Source organism: Ambystoma mexicanum, chromosome 6p (assembly GCF_040938575.1).
Source record: "Ambystoma mexicanum isolate Mex_15411 chromosome 6p, UKY_AmexF1_1, whole genome shotgun sequence".
Taxonomy (NCBI): Eukaryota; Metazoa; Chordata; class Amphibia; order Caudata; family Ambystomatidae; genus Ambystoma; species Ambystoma mexicanum.
Window position 1 is genome coordinate 376,257,931 of NC_090935.1, and position 21,068 is coordinate 376,278,998.

At 49.5% G+C, this 21,068-nt stretch overlaps 1 protein-coding gene across 1 annotated transcript in view; it reads right to left on the reverse strand.

Annotated features, from left to right (window-relative positions):
- GDNF (glial cell derived neurotrophic factor) overlaps nt 1-16,645 on the reverse strand; it is a 64,597-nt gene extending 47,952 nt beyond the window's left edge. Inside the window, exon 1 of the mRNA XM_069627152.1 lies at nt 15,345-16,645. The gene's annotated coding sequence lies outside the window, so the exon portion shown is untranslated. The remainder of the gene's footprint in view (nt 1-15,344) is intronic.
- Nucleotides 16,646-21,068: the final 4,423 nt, after the last annotated feature.

Genomic DNA, 21,068 nt, shown 5'->3' on the forward strand with positions numbered 1-21,068 from the left:
TCTGTAGGTATTGTACAGGGTGGCATTGAAGCCACCCTAAACCAATCTCTTTGAATTTGCACACACCCCTGTATATATGCAAAGGGATTCATTTTAAGGAGTGATTAATACCTCATTTTGTACACCACCAAAGAAATGTAAACAAACAACGCCATAGTGACGCCCACGACTACGCGCTGCTTTGCATCTGTGTGACGAAAGTTTACATTTGTACGTTATCCATTTTCGCATACCATCCTGGGAAACGCAGTCAAAAAAAATACTTGGCCCAATCCCATTGCAGGTGAGCTGTGTCTTAGGATCACTTTTGGGATGCATTTCAACTGCGCTACACAAAAGCCTTCAGATGACTGTAAAAAAACTTGTTCCCACGCCCAAGAATATTTTACAATTACAGACTTGTTTACAGCATGTATTCCGATCCGACGGACAACAGAGGCAATCGTCTAGAGCGCATGACACAGGTATCCACCTGCTTGACTACCAGGAGTCCGGTTATCCAACCAGCGCTCACTAAACAACCGAGAACACCGCTTGGCCCAAGAGCTATCTATCCTAATTTCAACCCAATTCCAACCAAGGACAGACACCCACCAGCCTTGATAAAGACCCTGACGGTCGAAACACTTGTCGGCACTACTTGAAAACAATGTTCAACACTTTTCTGTACTAAGAACAGCAAACTCAACAAAAGTGATTTAACCAAATAAAAGCAAAAAAAGAATAAATGAAATTTGTGGACTCTACCTACCTACCCACCCATGTGAGTGGGAAAAGTAGTCTCTGTGTATGAATTCCAGCACAAGCGCCAATTGAGTAGAAACTAAAACCAAGCTACCTTGTTTACAGCATGCTAAGCTCTCGTTGTGTTACACTAAACACGTTAAGAAATGTTACAGTATGCAACATTTTGGTTGGTTTTCTTCTTTTCAGTGGTTACAGAATTGTTTACAGCATACTCATGTAAGAGCGCACTAAAGTGACGCTTACATAATTGCTTACAGCATGCTTGAATCAGTGGGCCTGAATGGTGTCCATGGGAGGCGCGAGGCTCTTCCAAAAGGGAGTTACGGTCACTGATTTTAATAGAAAATATAAGCAGAAATGACGTCTAGGGGGACACAGCAGCAATAAACGGGGGGCTCGGCAACAACATTTTCACTTAAGGAGGGATTGGAATAAAAAAAAGTTGAATAACACTACCTTAAATTGAATGGTTAGAAAATGGGTTACAGCAAGCTAACCTCTGGTTGCATTATATTGACTGGTTACGTGACTGTTTCCTTCATGCTATCCCTGGTTGCCTTTCAGTAACCAGTTAAAAACTTGTTTACAGCATAAGCTTTGGTAACATTATACTAATCAGTTGCAGCATTCTAAGCTCTGTTTTCATAATACTGACTGGTTACGTGACTGTTTCCATCATGCTATCTCTGGTTGCCTTTCAGTGACCAGTTAAATATGAGTTTACAGCGCAAGCTCTGGTAACAATATACTGAGAAATTGCAGAATGTTTTGCAACTTGCTTAGTTACAGTTGGCTAATGTCGGCGGCGTATCAAATTGTTTACAGTATACTAATCTCCGGATCCCTATTATTGAGATTCTGAGTTTGTTGAAAATAAAGTGCATTTATGGTCCTAATTGAGCATGTTTAATATTTTTCATTTCAGGACATTGGTGTAGTGGATCGCTTTTGAAGGCGGCGTGGACATGATGCACGATGTAGCGCTTACTATAAATGGTGGCAAAGGGCTCTTAATATGCTTTGTGGGTGTGATTTAAATGTGCTCTTTATTATTCAGGGTATTGACACCATTTTTGTAAGTTCCATGTTCAATATTTTACACCACGTTTATTTTTTAACTAAAAACTCGGTAAATAGCTAATATAGTACTGATACCCAGCATTTGAAAAAGATCAACAGTAACAAATAACCACGGGAATTGTCTGCAGGGCTCATTGTAACTGTAGTACCGTCAGTTACCACCACTAGCCCTGTGCCAAGGGGTGGAGCCAGCCCCAACATTTTAGAGGACGTGACTGGGGTCATGAGTGATTACCCAGTGCCCCTCCAAGGCCCAGCATGCACACTATCCATTGAGTTTGAAAAGCTTGTGGTGTGCTGGTATTCACTTTAGTGTTTATATATTTCCTGTGATATCATCAGGTTTGAGGTCATGTGATTTAAGTTCCTTTGATGTCATTATTAAGCTAATTACTATTTTCGAATCTTCAAGAATCCTACAGCTTTTTGGGCAAAGAATGCTGGCAAGTGTTTATCAATTGTGCCTTTGCTTTGTGCACTGTGACCTTGTCATATATGAGCTGACTCTGTCCTCCCAACAGAACTGAGAAAAACTGAGGAAAAAATCTGAAGTCTTGGGGGGGGGGTTGTGTTGATAAGTTACTTTTATGATATGATATGAATCGTTTATCGACAAGACAAGGGAGGGAAGACCGAGGGAGGACAAGACAAACGATCTTACTAGGCCATGTGTCATTCAGATCGTGCAAGTGCGAGAACGAGAAGTACAAGGAGAAAGGAAGGTTGGAACAAAAGAGAGGGGGGAAAACAGGGCAGCAATGCTCTGAGTAGGTGCAGCCAGGGCAGCGCGGCTCTGGGTAGTGCAAGGAGAACAAGGGACTGTAGGGTTACAGTTACAGCCCCTAAGTGCGCGGTAGGCCCAGAGACAGTGCAAGGGTGACTGATCAAGAAAGAGCCTGGCATCCATTGATACTCTGAGGGTAGCCAAGCAACCAGTCGGTACAGCAGATAGGTAGGTCAGCAGGGAAGGGAGAGAGAGAAAGCAGAGGAGAAGAGGAAAGTTTTGAGCTGCTTTCGGACTTACAGGTGGTCTGGCTCAATAGAGCACAGAGGCCATTCCAGAGGGAGGCACCTGCAGAGGATAGAGATCTACCCCCCCACTCTCTGCTTGAGAAGCGTCTAACCCTTAGATTTGGAGGTAGCTGAGTGAAGGGCTCGAGAAAGAAGGCATTTTGGAAGAGAGCATTGGATGTAGTGCGGGCTGTGGCCCCAGTAAGTCTGGGAATCAAACAGGGCAACTTCTCGAGATGGTGCGAGGGGACTACAGGTCCCGGTATGGCAAGCAAACATGCCTCAGCATCTCCATGGGAACTGGACATGTAGTGTACAGGTTACACAAAGAAAGCTGCAGCAGGTGCATTAACCAATAGGGCCGTCTGATCAGGTTCCAAGCTTAGGACTTGCATGTCTCACACAAGCCTGCGCCCATGAGACTGAATATTGTTTTCTTTCATCCCTACCTCCATCTTTAAGGCAATGTTATCCTTTGTGAGGATACTGATCTTCACAAGGTGATAATCATTGGGGTATGTGAGCCACTTACAGCTGAGCAGAACAACCAAGTGTTTGGCTTCCTCTGGGAGACTGTGGGCCTCATTCGCAGAGCGTTTTCCTATGAGATTGTGTCATTATAAAATGTCTGTGAATCTGGCCCTGTGTGTTTATATGCCCGGGGCTACCAATGGATTGTGCTGTAGCCTCGTAATGATTGTTTGAAACACGTTGTGCTCTCGCATGGGATATATTTGGAAGGACCCTGTGCAGTGTTACTTTCCCATCTGCATTCTGGCTGCGAAGCATTGTAGAATGCTGCCTGTTGCCTGCAACTTCTACAATTTGGGGGGCATTTGTATGAAAACGACGATAATTCGTATATACTCCTTTTCCACTGATGATTTGAATGAGGTGTGTTGCGTCCTCTTTCTATGCCCCTGTTTATATGTCCTCATCTCCCGTCCGTTCTCTGTGTTTAGGGAACGTGGTGACGTGGGGAGAGGAAATGAGGAGGCGGGGTTACCGCCTCCGCGGCAGTTCGATCAATGATTAAAGAAGAGCAGTCACCCCTGACTCCGGCTCCCGCGTCTCATTTACTTTGAAGTATATTGCATTGATATATATATATGTTGCGCGGCGCGCCGATTGCCGCCGCGCCCCTGAATTGCATCACGAGTTCGTAGGAACTCAACACTGGCGACGAGGACGAACCACCCACTGGCAGCCCCAGCGTCGCGTGCGGGCCGTGATTACTCGCAGCTGCAGCTGACACGGCCGCACTCCAGCAGCAGCAACGGAGCTGCATCCGACATCAAAGGAAGGGGAAAGAAACACCCGCTTCCCTACACGCTGCAGGAGAAAGCTTCACAGTGCAACAGCCAAGGGCCACCATTGAAACTACATGCAGGCCAGGTCACCACTAGCCCCCAACTTCAGCCGGCAAGGCCGTAGTGGTGAAGGACGTAGTGGTGGACCCTCCGCACACGACACTCCAGTGAGTAGTGACCTACGACAGCGCAGTGCTTCCGCGCGCACCCACGAACAGCGCAGCCCAGCCGTTTCATCTAACATGTCGACAGACAATACCGACAGCGGCCTACAGAGCCCCCAAGCCAGCTCCACACCGAGGGCAGCCAACAATGCAGAAGAAAACGCCTCTGAATCTTTGCAGCTACAAGCAGTCCCGCACTTTGATATGACTGACACCAACAGCCTGGCACCCCGGTGGGCTCGCTGGTTACAAGAATTCCACATTTATGTCGATGCCTCTGGCGTGAGAGAAGAACGCCGCTTGAGAGCCATTCTGCTCCACTCCCTGGGTCCCATGGTGAGGGACATCGTATTCGAAATGCCTGAGGCCAACACCAACTCATTTCAAGGTATAATTAACTCATTAAATGCGTACTTCGCACCCCTACGGAATGTCGACTACGAGAGACACGTGTTCCACACAACTACACAGGATAAAGACGAAAGCATGGATAACTTTGTCATGAGGCTAAGAAAAAGAGCCAAATATTGCGATTTTGACAAATACTCCACTGACGAAGCACTAAAATCGCAGGCCATTGCTGGGTGCGGTTCTCCGGACTTTCGCAGAAAGTTGTTACAAAAAAGCAGGACATTGGAAGAGATTCTTCAAATTGCAAGAGCAGACGCTGCACTAACCCTACAAACCGAGTCTTTGGGCAACATCTCCATAACGCAAAATGCCAAGTCAGCGTCCCTCTGCCCCATCCGCACGCCAGTTGGCCCGTCTGAACAGAAGAAATGCTATCGCTGCGGGTTCCGTTTTCCCCACGTAGGCCCATGCCCTGCTATTGGACATCAGTGTGACAAATGCGGAGGGGAAAACCACTTCCAATCCGTATGCCGAAACATCAAGTTCCTACAAGGCTCAGGAAGCACAAAGGAAACCGGACGACAAGAAGGTGGACGCTCCAGGCGGGAAAGCCCACGCAAATACTCACATCGAGTCTCCACACATGAGAGGAGGCGCTCTCATAGCTCAACCAAGGAATACGCGCCATCCTCGAGGAGGCGAGAAGAGAGGAGAGAGAGAGAAACGTCTGGCCACCGAGAAAGCAGGCGTCACTCCCCACACCGCAAAACAAGACAAAGGATTAGATACGTGGATAATTCGCCTCATGACAGACAGACAACCAGGTCATCCTCCTCCAGTGGAGACAGAAAACGGGCATACGTACATGCTATTGGGAACGCTACAGCGGTGGAATATAGTCCGACCCTGCTACTCCAACTAAACGGCCAAAATCTAGAATTCCTAATCGACACAGGTGCCACCGTGAATGTCATCAATGACATAATATACAAGTCGCTAGAAGTCAAGAAAGACTTGAAGAAAGCTGACACGCTGATATACCCTTACGGATCCAACAGACCACTAGACTGCATAGGAATGTTCAACGCCCGCTGCCAATACAAGGAGAAGAGCCAGAAAATAAACATATACGTAATCAAAGGGGAAGTTCCAGGCGGGAGCATCCTAAGCTTCCGCACGGCAATACAAATGGGTCTCATTAGCATCATGTATCAGATCATGTCGGCATATACCTCCAGCGCCAAAGACATGATACAGAAGATATTCCCCTCACTCTTCAAAGGACTGGGGTGCCTAAAAGGCAAGCAAATCAAATTACACATCAACCAACAAATAAAACCCATCGCACAACATTACCGGGGCATTCCCCTCAACATACAACGGCAAGTAGAAGATGAGATCCACTCACTACTCCAACAAGACATAATCGAACCAGCGTCAGGCCCGACCCCATGGGTTTCGCCAATAGTCCCAGTACCCAAGAAAGATGGCACCTCCAAAATACGCATCTGCGTAGACATGCGTGCCCCGAATATAGCTATTGAAAGAGAGCGACATCTAGCTCCACGCATGACGGACATGATACATCTCTTGCATGGTGCCACCATCTTTTCAAAACTTGACCTGAACAAAGGCTACCATCAGCTCGAGCTTCACCCGTCATCACGCTATATAACCACATTCTCGACCCACCTAGGACTCTTCAGATACAAGAGACTAAGTTTCGGAGTATCGTCCGCGGCCGAGATTTTTCAAAATGAGATACATCAGATAATCAAACATATTCCACACTGTCTAAATTACAGTGATGACATTCTCATTTTTGGCACATCCCAAGAAAGCCACGATGACACACTAAGAAGGGTCTGCATGGCGTTAGAAAACGCAAACCTCACGCTCAATCCGGAAAAATGTGAGATCAACAAGTCCACACTCAAGTTCTTTGGACATATATTTTCCAACAAGGGCATGCGTCCTGATCCAGAGAAGGTACAGGCCCTGGTGGATGCACCCACTCCCACATCATCATCGGGAATACGATCATTTCTGGGCATGGCGAGTTACTGCACGAGATATATCCAGGATTTCGCGTCAGTGAGCACACCACTAAGAGTCCTCACCGGCAAAAACCAAGAATTTGAATGGACAACAGAATGCGAAACAGCATTCCAGGAAATCAAAAGACGCATATCTTCAGCGTCATCCATGGCATACTATGACCCCGACTACGACACGGAACTCACAGTGGACGCCAGTCCTGTAGGCCTGGGTGCCATTTTAGCTCAATCCAGACCAGGAGCACCACCCAACTCACCCAAGCGTATTGTAGCATATGCCAGTCGGAGTCTATCAAAGGCAGAATGCGCGTACTCACAACCTGAAAAAGAAAGTCTCGCAGTAGTATGGGCGTGTGAGCACTATCACCTTTTCCTATATGGCCGCCCTTTCACAGTCGTAACTGATCACCAAGCTCTGACCACAATATACGGCAAACCTACTGCCAAAATGCCACCCCGAATCGCCAGATGGGGCCTGCGGCTACAAGAATACTCCTTCAAGATCATACACCGCCCCGGGAAAGAAAACAACCCTGCTGACTTTCTTTCCAGATATCCACTACCAGCTCAAATAGAGAGACAGTCCACAAAAGCAAACCAATACGTTAATTTCTTAGTCAACAATGCACTTCCGAAGCATGTCCCCCTCGCTCAACTTGTGGACGCCACAGCTGCGGACATGCTGATACCCAGAGTAAAAGAATGCCTGAAAACTGGCCGGTGGCATGCCAAAGAACTAACAGAAGCAGAAAAAGCTCACTTCCACACTTTCAAGCTAATACGCCACTCATTATCTGTGTCCCCAGAAGGATTGCTCCTCAAAGAGAACAGACTTGTAATCCCCTCCAGCTTGCAAAAACAAATACTGGACATAGCCCACGCGGGACACCGTGGAATAGTGTCCACCAAGAGGCAGCTGAGAACAAAGGTCTGGTTCCCTAGATTAGATGAACAAGTGGAACAGATGTTAGGCAAATGCCTCACCTGCCAAGCGGTGGGGCCCCGAACATTCCCAGCACCCCTTCAACCATCGGAGATACCCCCGCAAGTGTGGGACCGAGTGGCAGTGGACATGTTTGGACCCCTTGCAAACGGAAAATACGTCCTGGTAATTGTGGATGAGATGTCCAGGTTCCCGGAGGTACATCTTATTCACTCAACGAGTGCCCAAGCTGTGATTCCCGCTTTGGACAAGACCTTCTCTGATTATGGCATACCGTCAATAGTAAAGTCAGACAATGGCCCACCATTCAGTGGGCATGACTTTGCAATGTTCGCAGAACACCTCGGCTTCCAGCATAGAACAATCACACCACTGTGGCCACAAGCCAACGGAATGGCTGAGAAGTTCATGAGCTCCCTCAAGAGAACGCTTCAAGTATGTGCCATCACAAATCGTTCGTTCATGCAGGCCATCTGCATTCTCCTGCGTGAATACCGGAACACTCCACACAGCACCACAGGGGTATGCCCGTCTACACTAATGTTTGGGCGCGTCGTACGAACGCAATTGCCCCACAATCCCCTTGCTCAATCATCGGCAACAGTCGTTGGTGATGCCATCCAAAGAGACAAGCGGAGCAAAGAAATGACAAAAGCATACACCGACCAAAAGAGACAAGCCAAGCCGTGTCACATTCGAGTAGGCGATGTGGTGTTAGTCAGGCAAGAACAAGTCACCAAGGACACCCCGGCGTTCAGACCGGAACCCTTAGAAGTGACACACATCAACGGCTCCATGATAACAGCAGCCAGCCCCAAAGGGACCATCACAAGAAATTCGTTGTTCTTTAAAAACTTTGAGGGACACTCCGAACCGATCACTGATCAGTCAAGGACCGACTATGAATCCTCAGATGCGGAGTCAGAGTACCAGGTGGAAGCATGTGATGCGGACGACAGCGACAGTGAAACCCCTGTGCACGGGGAGGAGACAACGCGGAGAAGCCTTCCCAAAAGGACTACTCGCCGACCCACTCGATGGATAGAAGAAATGTAGCAAGGCTCACTCTTTTCTTAAGTGGGGGGGAGATGTTGCGTCCTCTTTCTATGCCCCTGTTTATATGTCCTCATCTCCCGTCCGTTCTCTGTGTTTAGGGAACGTGGTGACGTGGGGAGAGGAAATGAGGAGGCGGGGTTACCGCCTCCGCGGCAGTTCGATCAATGATTAAAGAAGAGCAGTCACCCCTGACTCCGGCTCCCGCGTCTCATTTACTTTGAAGTATATTGCATTGATATATATATATATGTTGCGCGGCGCGCCGATTGCCGCCGCGCCCCTGAATTGCATCACGAGTTCGTAGGAACTCAACAAGGTGGAATACACAGAAGTGTCAAAATTCGAATTAGACACTTCGGGCTAATTCACAGAGCGTTTTCCAATGGGGTTTTGCCATTATAAAACGGTCTGTGAATTAGGCCCTACACCTGACGGATTCCAGAAAATGACGTGGGAGAAGAGCCATGACGAATATACCTGCAGTTCTTCACTACCACCGCTAGAGGGAAGTGTTGGTAGCCCGTTCACACGTGTGGTGCAATAAAAGCTTGACATTATTTTTACTTTTTGTAAGAAAACGTGAAACTAAAATCTTGAGGTTGTCGAATGGAAAGTGGGTGGCACTCATTCAAAAATGGTTGATTTACTGCTACGAAGATTATCCATGTATTTCACATTCAACGTGTGTATTTGTATTTTGTAACGCGCACTGGGCCGATTAAAATGCGTGTTGCCGCCTTTTGCTCTGTGTGCTGCGATTTGGTGAAATATAAAACTAAATAAAAAAACTAGTGCAGTCAAGCCAACGGCATTGTCATTTTTTCTGCAGGGAATCTCCATTGAGTTTTGAAAAGAATGCGTTTGATACCCTGCCCCCTAGCGGCCTAACCCTGCCACCGCACCCGCGCTCCCTCGGGGTGACTGGGTAGCAGCAGCTGCGTGGCCAGTGCGTACACGCCGCCGCCGCCGGCCGGCGTGACCCCGCGCGTCCACGGGAAGCCCCCGGGCTCAGGGCTGCTGACAGGATCTCTAGATAGCCGGTGTTCCCCCATAAACGGCCCGGGTCGGGTGGTGACAGAGCGGAGAGGCCAGCTGGCAGGGGCGCTTTCTTCTCGCTGCGCTCCCCGCGGCCCGAGGAGCCGCGGCGGCAGGAAATGGCGGTCTCCACACCCGCACGCTCCCAACCCCAATCGACACACGGATCTGAAGGCAGTGCTGAAAGTGACACTGCGCCTATGTCAACACTTTGGGGGGCGGGAGCGGGCAGGGTGCTGGGGTCCTGGCTGGCCTGCACCCACTGCCCCCTCCCCACCTTTGGGAAGAATGCACGTTATTCTTTCGTTTGTCAAAATACCCAACCATTCCCTCTTACACCCAAAACGTGTGTTGGTACAGAGCATACCATGCGACGCAAGTCATGTGCCGTGTGTATTTCACACGGAGGAGAGGACGTGCCACATCTAACTTTATAAAGAGAAGTGCTGATTTTATTCAGGACTACTTTGGATGACCTAGAAACCATCTCATGACAATTCACCGACATGCCAAATCAGCGTATTTGTTCACCCGTTTTTTTAAATAAAATGTATTTTTCTGTACCTGACACCCTATTTATTATTTTGGTATATTATTTTACATTTAGAGTAACTACAGATTTTCTTTTAACTGGAGTGCTTTCTTGTATTGTCGGTGCGTTTTTTATGTATGTTAATAATTACGTTTTCTTTTTTCATTGAGTTTTATTTAGTAGAATGATACTTCACTACAATAAATGTGAGATGATAGTATGCCCCCAAAAAACATCAGCGAGAGTCTGCGAGTCATCCCCCATATTATAGTACACACGCTTGCCCAGATAGCCGAACTCCTACCGTAGTGCAATGTCCGGCCACTGCCACTTTAGCAGCCCTGGAGGAACAACAAATAAACCCTACATTTTGCCCAGCAACGCATGGCACTCTAGGCCACGCTACACCACTGCTCCTTGCCCTCGTCCTTACTGGGAGGGTGGAGCAGGTTAGCAAGCAGCCAGCCAGGACTAGATCACCCGGCGTTCCCCTCCTGATAAATTCTTACTAGCACACAGAGAGTGGGTGCTTTCATCTGTACACACCCACAAGACAAGCTCCACATCTTCCCCCCTCCATCACCTCTTCCTCTGCTCCCCACTAACTCCAATCCCTTCTGGACTTAGCCACAGAGGAGAAGAGTTACTGTATACGACCAGCTTACATCACAGACACAAATGCACACACACATTCTAATCCTCCTGACAATGTTCACACACCTTGGACCTAGGTCCCACGATGGCGCTCCCCCCACAAGTGCTATGTAAATGACAAGCTACTACTCCCACACACATGTATTAATAGACTCTTAAACAGGATAAGACCAAATGATTTTAAAAATGTACCACTGCCCCATATTTTCCTTTTAAATACTAAATGCTCACTGGCTGATTAGTGATAATGGAACAAGGGAACCATAAAACCTGGTTGCATAGTAGTTGGTAAGTCATTGGGTTACTAATTTTCTAAGGGTTGGAGGAGCAGGGGCGAGTTAAATCCTACGTTTACCATTCTGTTGAGTAAGTATCTTCTGTTGTGCTGCTTACACGATGTGCGCACCCCAAAAATGCAATGCATTCTGGGGGAAAGTGTGTGCAATCTGAGCACGACTACATTTTTGTAGTCAAGGAAGAAAAAAAGACTAAGGGCACAGTTACTTTGTAAATGCCCTGTGGTCCAAGCCTCACACCAGGAACTTGCCACTAGAAGATGAATGTCCAAAACAAGCAAAGGTGCGTGAAACAGCTCCCCACACCACGTAACGCTGCCTCTTTCACATCTCCCCACTGCAAATTATCCAAGTGAACTGAAGTCCGATTATCTACTGCCACAAACGGACACCTGATCAGACCATCTCGATCAATTGTCAATTTTACAGGCAAAGTTTGAGTGGATTGAAATCTCATGGGTCCACGCAGATGCTTATCAATTTCATGGAATTGGTTGGATTGAATCATGTAGTTCTGGAATTGAAGATTGAGTTTTGATCATTGTCAGGGATTGTGTCTGGGCATTTCACCTTTTTTAGCTGAAATGGGGCTGAGTTGCTGCCCCCATTGTACCAGTCTTACCACAAAGCTAAATATTACTTTAACTCAGTACATTAAATGTGCGCTTTGCGGAGTGAAAGTTTCAAGCTCTGTCTGCTAGGCCCTCAGGCCATCGGCTCACTTTGACCTTGCAGTATCCAGCAGTGTTCTTCTCACCTCGTTTGCACTGTGTGCTGGAAATGGCAAAAAATGTTCTGGGGAAACCATGGTACCGCCCCTCCAAAGAGTAGATGGAGAGGAGGCGGTGAGGTCGAGGCGTGTGGCACTGGGTCAGGTAACAACATATTATCTCTTCATAGAACTCAATTCTGGTGATTTGTATAAAAGCAAAGAGCATTATGTTCGTTTTCTGAAAGCCCTTAAAACGTGGGTTGCTCATGCATGCAATAACTTGGCTTCAGACGAGATCTTGCTGAGAGTTTCCTGCACTAGCTCCTGGGCCTGTGGGCAGATCTGTTCTGTAGCCGTTATTGCAAGGACAATATTCTGCAGCTCGTTGAAGCGTGGGTTGCTCCTCCATGTGATAACTCAACATTCTGTAAGCCACGTATTACGGGAGTTCCGTGGGTTGCTCCTCCATGTGATAACTCAACATTCTGTAAGGCACGTATTACGGGAGTTCCTACTCAGTCTTGTTCCGGCCCATTTCCTGCGCTGTTTCCACTACATAAACACATTGCCGACAAAGAATGCTTAATAGCTTTACGCCGGATATTAGGGCCTGGTTTACAAAAGCCTTTCGCAATTAAAAAAACGCTTTGCAAATCAGACCCTAAGTGTTTCATTGGCTGCCTTTCTTAATTCTGTGAATATGCCAATAAACATGTGCCATGATAATCTTCAGCTACTCACTCCATCCACCCCTTTATCTCTCTGCTATACGTTATGCATTCCACAGGTGCCTCCGACTGTTTTTTTCCAAACTGAGGGGAGATGGGGGCAGCATCCTTGTGAAATGGGCCCCATAAGTCGAGACATATCTAAAGACGACCCTGATGATTATGCATTTCGGGTGGTTTTCCCCTCATATATAAAGCGCTGCACCTACCTGCCAGCAGCCGCGGAGCGCTTGGTAGACCAACAGGGCTTCATGTGCTCAGATCTGAGGGGAGCCTGGGGGCGGGACCGGCTGACGTGCTCTAGCCGAGAACTGCCTGAAGAAGTTATCATCCTGGCAAGGCTGCTGGCGGCCTGCTGGCTTTATATGAAAACAAACTGCGCCTTTCGGCCTTCCCTAATAACGCTTGGGCAGAGCGGGGACGACCCTGGTGGATGAGAGCCACAGCAGCAGTCGGCTCTCCGCACCAGGCCTGCCTTTAACTATAAGCTCGACGTTAACCTTTCACAACGTGCAGCCATCAAAGTGACTGCTACTGGGGACCAGACTGAGCCGAAACGAGGGGCGGTAGGCAGCCATCCGGCGAATGGCTGAGGCCACTGACAGCGTGCAGCCGTGGCACCTGGCCACATTGAAAGTATTCACGGCCTTTCGGCGGGCAGCGAGGCGTGGGCGCCTGCGCTGCGTCACACGATGCCACATGTGGTGCGTCGTCGCGCTGCCGCCTTCATGTATTTACTTATTAGGATGTTTTGTTACACGCCATGGGGTCTACTGTGACCTCCTTAGAGCGCGCCACTGCAGGACCGGGCAGTTTTTCGACTCCATTCCACGCAAGAAGGAGCAGTCTAAGAGGATTTGCCAGCCACCGCAGCTCTGGAATGAAAGCGCGGGCTTCCCAGTTCCACAAGACTGCGTCGCTCATATTCGTGATGTTACGCGCTTCTTATATGGCACACGGTTCGCCGTTTTCCTGATTCACAGAGCGCTTTCCAACGCGAATACGCCATTATACAACACTTCTGTGAAGCAGGCCCATATATATATGGATTATTGGCGCGGTCGGTGACCTCTGTGGGCCTGATTGTTTCTGTTGTTTATTTGTTGGACTGTTGTAGTAGAGGGTCCAGTATCATTGATATGTTCACAGCAGTTCAGAGCGGGATATAGATTTCGGGAAGTTGCCGCAGGGTGGCCCGGCTTTAAAAACCTAAATACATATAATAGAAGCCCCCAAAGCATGTGTACGGTTTAGTGAGTGGGCAGCACACCATATGCGTGGAATATATAACCTTAACTCCTACATTCCTTTTTACAATGCAAGCAGGTACCTTCCCTGCGCAAAGTGTACAATAATCAGTTCGCAGAGAGAAAAGAAAGGTCTCCCCCCAGCCCACCGTTCCATCTCACCCCAGGTTCTGCCTAGTTATGTGCCGGTCCCCCTACCCACCTACCTACCATACCTTCCCCTCTCACCACCACCTGCACGTTGAATGACCCATGCAACCCTCCGATATCAACCTTGGGCATTCTGGGGCCCGCCGTCGCTCTTTCTGACCAACTCACTGGCCACCTTTCGCTTTTCATCCATGTATGCATCTGTGACCTTTACATGCATGTCTGCATACATGTATCGAGCAAACCCTCGCTAGCAGCTCCCAACTGGTTGTAATCGAACTCCCGCTTTGGAACAATCTGACAAACAGTATACGCAGCAGGAGGCAGTGTACTATTACATTTCTACAGATGAGTGGGGGGAGGGGCTGCAAGCTTCGAGGGATTGGGGTGGGAGACTCAAGTACAACGCCCCCCCGAACCACCCCCCTCCCGCCTCTCCTCACTCTCTGCGGAGTGCACACACTGTTTTCACTGCCCACTTGTTCACCAGCCACACCACACTCTCCCATCCCTGCACAGGAAGGACAGATTTTGCATTTGGTGAATTTGCATGTTTTCCCGGTCCTTTTGTTTACCTCCTGGAATGCATGTTGGTGTGCTCTTGATAGCAGGGGCGCACCTAGGTTAACATGTCAGTGTTGGGGGAAGAGTTAACTTCAGAGACGATGGGCAAACTTACTTGTCTGGGGCCCTCTAACTTCATGATACCTCCCAATGAGACTATTCTAGTGCAACTTCAATATTACAAGCAGTTAACCCTCTCCTTTATGTCTGAAACTACACACTTAAGTACTGATGTGAATCTGAACCTTCAACTGCCCCCCTACCCTTCCAATCACCCCCTTGGCATGCAAGTAACTAACCCCACGTTAGGATTTATTGCCTAAAAACGCATGCATACGCATGCAGGTGCTAACACTGCAGTGCTTGCCGTTAGTTGTTGCAGGGTACCCGAAGCACCCTTAAACGTCTGTGTCCTGCCCTGCCAGGCCACTTCACCATAGGCCAACCAGGTCGAATCAACATAGCCCAAAATTTTGGGGAGGTGGTTACTGGGGGGGGGGGGGGGCTAGAGCCCGATCTGCTCAGTGGTGTTGCGCAACTGCCTGATAGAAACCCTCTCCCCATATAGGGGCTGCCTTCCTCACATCAGACGCCAACTCACTCTTCCACCTCCGCCGACCCCTCGCCTTTCCGCAAAAGCAGGCTTAAATGACCCCCATCGCAGGTACACCCGCCTCCCCACACCCACCACCGGCCGCACAGCTCACCTTTTATCTGGTCTCTTCAGACCGAGGCTTGACATGAACCCCCGGGACCCAGCCCAGCCGCCCAGAAATGCATGGGGCGCCCCCTCCGTGGCGAGCGGTGCCTCTGGGGAAAGTTCAGAGCATCGCCTGCCCGGCGCAAGGCGGTCGCCAACTGCGGGAGAGAGCTGCGCCTGGGAGCCAGTCCGGGCAGCCCCGAGGGAGCAGCCCTGCCTCCAGGGAGGGGAGGGAGGGGGCGTGCTGCTGTCCCTCCCTGCTGTCTGCAGGACTCTGCGCTCCCTCCCCGGCGCCTGCAGGGATGTGCAGTGTCCTGGCCGCCTCGGATCCCTGCAAGGGGGAGCCGATCACTCCTTCAATCCCTGGGAGAGGGGCAGGGGGCGTTGTAACTCCTCTCTTCGATCCCTGCAGGGATATGTGATCAGGTCCTCCGATTCCTGCAGGAATGCGCGCTCGATCTCCCCGGTTGCCGCAGGAATGTGCGATCCCTTGCTTCCCGCAGGGGTGTGTGGTCTCCTGCCCCTCGAAGGGCTAATGTAATGGTTTGAAGATGGTGCCCCCTTCCTGCTGTTTGCACACAAATGGTGTCCCACTCCTCCTTCAGGCAGGAAGTTGTTTATTTGTCTCACTGCTTCCTGCAGAAGCTTGGGGCAATGCTCAATGTCCTTGTAATCAGGTGCGTGGATGCCCTCCGAAATGCCCTGGCCCTCCGCCTGGAGGAAGCTGGGCGTAGCCCCTCCGAAAAATGCCCCTTCCACCGTCCCAGGAAGGTGTCCGGTCCACCCACTCCCCTTCCTAGAATACAGCCCTGCAGGAAGATGCGTTCTTCGCTCTCCCTGCAGGAAGATCTGCTCCCAGTCCCAGAGAGAAGTTGCCTGTCCTCTTCCTGCAGGAGGATGCAGCGCCGCGATCGCCCTCCTGCGGGAGGATGTCCCGGGCGCTTTCCCCTCCGCTCAGAAGCAGTCTGGCAGCAGGAACCCGAGGTGGATGCCGCGGTCCCTCCTGGAAACCCGAGAAAGGCGCACAGTCCACAAGTGCAGGGAGTCAGGTGAAGACATGGGGGCTCCGGTGACAGCAGCTGGCGCGGGCTGCGGGGACAGCTGGCCGCAGAATCCCAGAACTAGCGGGCTGGCGAGACCCGAGGATAGGTAGTAGCGCAGCCGGACAGGGGCCCTCTCCCATCCACCAACTCTACTGCCAAGGCGGGACGAGCCCCCCTGTGTCGGGATCCGGGCGGTGGGCGCCCAGGCTCTAGCGCGGGGGTGGTCGGTGTGCTTCCAGGGAGCTGTGCGGCCATCCATGTAAGAAGCGCGGTGTGTGCCAGGGGGAGCTGCACCAGGGGGTGCCTTTATAGGCTCCCTCCCGTGACGCGCTGCCGAGAGCACACACCCCTGATTCGCCCCGCAGCCAGGCTTCTGCCCGCGCGCGCACACACACACAAACACACACACACACAGATGCATGTTGCTTTCGGTCAACGCACGTATGTTCTGAAAGCACTATATTTCCCAGGAGCCCCCGCACGTCCCAACTACAGGACCTGAGCATCAGTTTTGGTTGCAAGAGAAGTTTGATGTGCAAGTCATCTGTGTGTGGTGCCTGAAGCCTACGGTGTGATCACAGAAACTGGACTTGGTACATATAATGGCCAGGTTGGTGGGAATGAGATCACAGTCTGTCCTCCCCTTCAAGGACCCCCGTCCCGGTCACGTTTATTCTCAAAGTCACGTTCTCTTCACGCCCATTGTCCCATCCGAGAAATGGGGTGCAGAGCTCCGAGTCATGTTCAAGGCCCCATTCCTCACCCCACATTCTTGAAAGGAATTATCCAAGAGTATACCAGAATCGGGATAATTTCCTAGGGCACAGGATACCTGGCTATTTCCGGAAATAGAGGAGACAGGGGATTTTACCCACAAGGTCAGTATGACCATGGGGGGCGATGTTAAGGACAACAGACCTAATTGACAGAATTATAACCGGCAACCCCACAGTCCTGGCATAGGACGATCCCGCGCCAGAACCCCCAAAAGGCGATCTCCTTGTCCGAGGTCTAGATGTCCTTCAAGAAACTCTGCCAAGTCATCATCACTCTGCCACACATGCATCCTCAGTGATGCCCCCTCTTCTCTAAGCAACAGTGTGGCCCAAAAGACTTCAACTAGATCCGTAAGATCTTGTACCAGCACTTACTTGTTTGTCCCTAGGTTCAAGAGTAAAAGGGCGGTAGGCTCTGGCTTCTCAGTAGTTGCTCCAACGCTCTGGAACACTCTACAGACTCACACCAGAAATGAGCCATCACACCAGCGCTTCAAGAAAATCATCAGCTCTTTGACAAATGCAACTAATGCCTTCTCTCTTGTCAATATCCATATTATGTTGTAATGTATTATTGTATGTAACTAACTTGCAACTAGCTAAGACTCTCAAGTAACCAACACTGTCATATCCCTGGGTTTGGGTGTGTAACAAATGCAATAAATAAATAAATAATGAAATCATCGGACACGTGGCAAAGGTCTTCCCCTTCCAATCACAGCACAGATGAATCTTCAGAGCGCAGCACAAAAAAGAAGAAAGCAAAGTCCAAAGACTACCGAGCATCTCATCAAAGGGCAGGGGAGGACGATTCCAAGGAGACCTCTTTGTCTGGAGGTGGTGAACCAAACCACAGTGTTGCCAAGTTGCCTTTTATAAGCCTCTTTGGGCTTTTTTTGCCGAAAGTCGCTTGTAATATATGGAGGTCGCTTGTCACGGTTTGGTCCGCTTGTTTAATATAGGTGCAAGTGTAACTGGGATTGTTTACATAGAAGCTAAGCCATTACACGTTGCTGGCTCCACAGAGCGCCCTGCACTGGGCTTCTGGGAGCCCTTTATGACTTTATGTGCATCTAGATCAGCCTAAAAAGATACATTGTTTCGATTTAGAAATACAGAATGCAAAACGCAATCTGCAAAGTGAAATGCGCGTAATTAGGAATGAGCACCACTCGCTTAAAGACGCTCAGTATGCCGCCCAACTAACAAAGAATAGGTATAGAAGGTGGGTAAAATTATGGTTCACCTCAAGGAAATGCACAATGGCAGTATTTGATTGCCACAGTAAACATTAAAAACACCTGTAAGCTGTCGAAGCTGCTGAAGTCGTTTAATAGCACGCAAGAAACTCGGGTGGTTAGCAGAATAGGCGAACATGAATAGCTCCTCCAGCTAAAGGAAGTGTTCCAAGGTGATGAAGTTGCAGCCTCCCGCCGACTTCCTAACGCTAGGTTTGATATAACCTTTGACACAAAAGCCATTGCAGTCAAAATTGCAAAGCTGAAGGAATGTCACGATTTATTGGGTGGTCACTCTCAACTCAGGGTGTCCCTCCCCCCAAGCCAGGTGGTGCAAAACACAGCGCTTTGCAGATTCAACTTTATTGAGGCCTCCAACCTATATAGTACCATTCAGCAAATACCCTAGTAACCAACAATGAGCTAGGAACCATATATATATAGTAAGAATATAGCGGAGTCTGCTGCAGAGTCTTTTGGTTGCGGTTGCGAGAGGACTCTACAGCTTTTGCTCCTGAACCCTGTGAGGACCTGCTTCTTGTCCTACCTTTGTTTCACCTGCTTCCACCTGGTGATTTTAAAATACCCAGAAGACCGCGGAGCGGCCGCGGAGTCTGCTGCAGAATCATTTGGTTGCGGTTGCGAGAGGACTCTACAGCTTTTGCTCCTGAACCCTGTGAGGACCTGCTTCTTGTCCTACCTTTGTTTCACCTGCTTCCACCTGGTGACTTTAAAATACCCAGAAGACCGCGGAGCGGCCGCGGAGTCTGCTGCAGAGTCTTTTGGTCTTTAGGCTCTGCAGGCTCCGCGGCGCCCCCCCCCAGAAAATCCACCCACTGAATCATTCAAAGACATTCAAAACCGCGCAGGTGACCTGCTTCTCATCACGCTACACACACCCAAAGCACCGCTGCCCGCCCCGCGGGATCTTCAACCCGTGACAGGCTCCTCGTCTCCCACCTACCCACGCTCTGCATCACTGACGCCGAACTTGCTGATCGACTTGAGCACAGTCGCGACTGCTGACAGCTGCGCTGTCCCCTCGTGTGCTCGCATCGGCTGGCGTGGAGCTGCGCGACTCACCTCTGACGCCGGAGCCTGCCTGTGCCTATCGTACACGCGCCTCCACTCCACCTGACACCGAACAGAATCCTCTGCTGCTCGTGCTTTTGCGGCCTCGCCCCTGCCACTTAACGTGCTAACTCCCGGCATCCCCAGCTACCCTCGTTGATCAGGAGACCGAAAGGGTTGGCCCCTTGGATCCTGAAACCTCAACCCTAACCGCTCCAGAGAAACAAAACGATCATACAACCTCGTACCATTCGCTGATCAGGAAACCGAAAGGGGCCCGCCCTTGGATCCTGAAAGCGCACTTGATCCTCTACAGAAGACCGAAACGAAGATACACCAGTGCAGCCTCGCTGACCAGGAGACCGAAAGGGTCCGGCCCTTGGATCCTGAAAGCGCAACTCGAGCCACTACAGAAGAGCGAAACGAAGATACACCTGCGCAGCCTAGCTGATCAGGAGACCGAAAGGGTTCGACCCTTGGATCCTGAAAGCACACCCTGATCCACTACAGAAGAGCGAAACAAAGATACACCTACACAGCCACCGCTGACCAGGCGACCAAAAGGGTTCGACCCTTGGATCCTAAAAGCGAACTTCAAAAAAAACAAAACAAAAAAAAAAAATAATAACACGGAAGACCGCAACGAACATACATCTGCGTACCCTCATCGAGCGGTAGACCCTTGATTCCCAAACGACACACCATCTAACCCAGCTCAATCTAGTACAGTAAGCTGCCTACAACCTTACTCTCGGCCCTGAAACAACTTGACCCCATCAAATACCAAAACGTTCGAATCAGACAAAGACAACAGCAGCAAGCCCTAACCAGGGGGCCAGTACTCTAAGAAACCAAACAGAAACCTCGCAAAACTTAAGTTTAGCAATCTACAATCGGGAAACAATGGCTACAAGTCGCACCAATAAACAAAACCCAACTCAACGCCCAAAAACAAGATCGCGATCGCTAACACCACAGAGCAAGATTCACTACAGCTAACATTGGAACAATCCTTCAAGAAAGTGACATTGTACAAAGAAATTCCAAAATCCCTGACACAGTGTTCAGATTCTAAACAGAACTCAGAAGACGCCAGAAACCAAATTCTAGAAACTGTTAATTCCACTGTGACATCCCCCCAACTATCAGTGGAGTCACACAGTACAGTAGAAAATCAGCAAATAATCTCATCTGAGGTAAACAGCTCGGACACCAAACCTCAAGCTCAGAAACAAACTACAAAACCTGGACAACCCATTATGTCCGTGCTATCATTACCGCCTCTCCAACTCGAATTTGAACAACAACTGATCAGTCCTTCATTTGCTCTGAACACAAACCACCAGCCCACAAAACAAGATCCTCTAAACAACGTGATACAAGACACCTTGAGAAACCTTACAACCAGCAACAAAGAACCCATGGAACTTACAACCAAACAGTTGCAGACGACCACAAAACAGGACTTAACACCGGACAAACAAATCCGAAATCAGCAATCCATGAAATCGAAGAAACTACACGAAATAGATAGCAATCCTCAGGAAATGGCTAATAATCAAGAACCAAAACTCACAGCTGACCCTGTCGTCTTCAAGCCAAC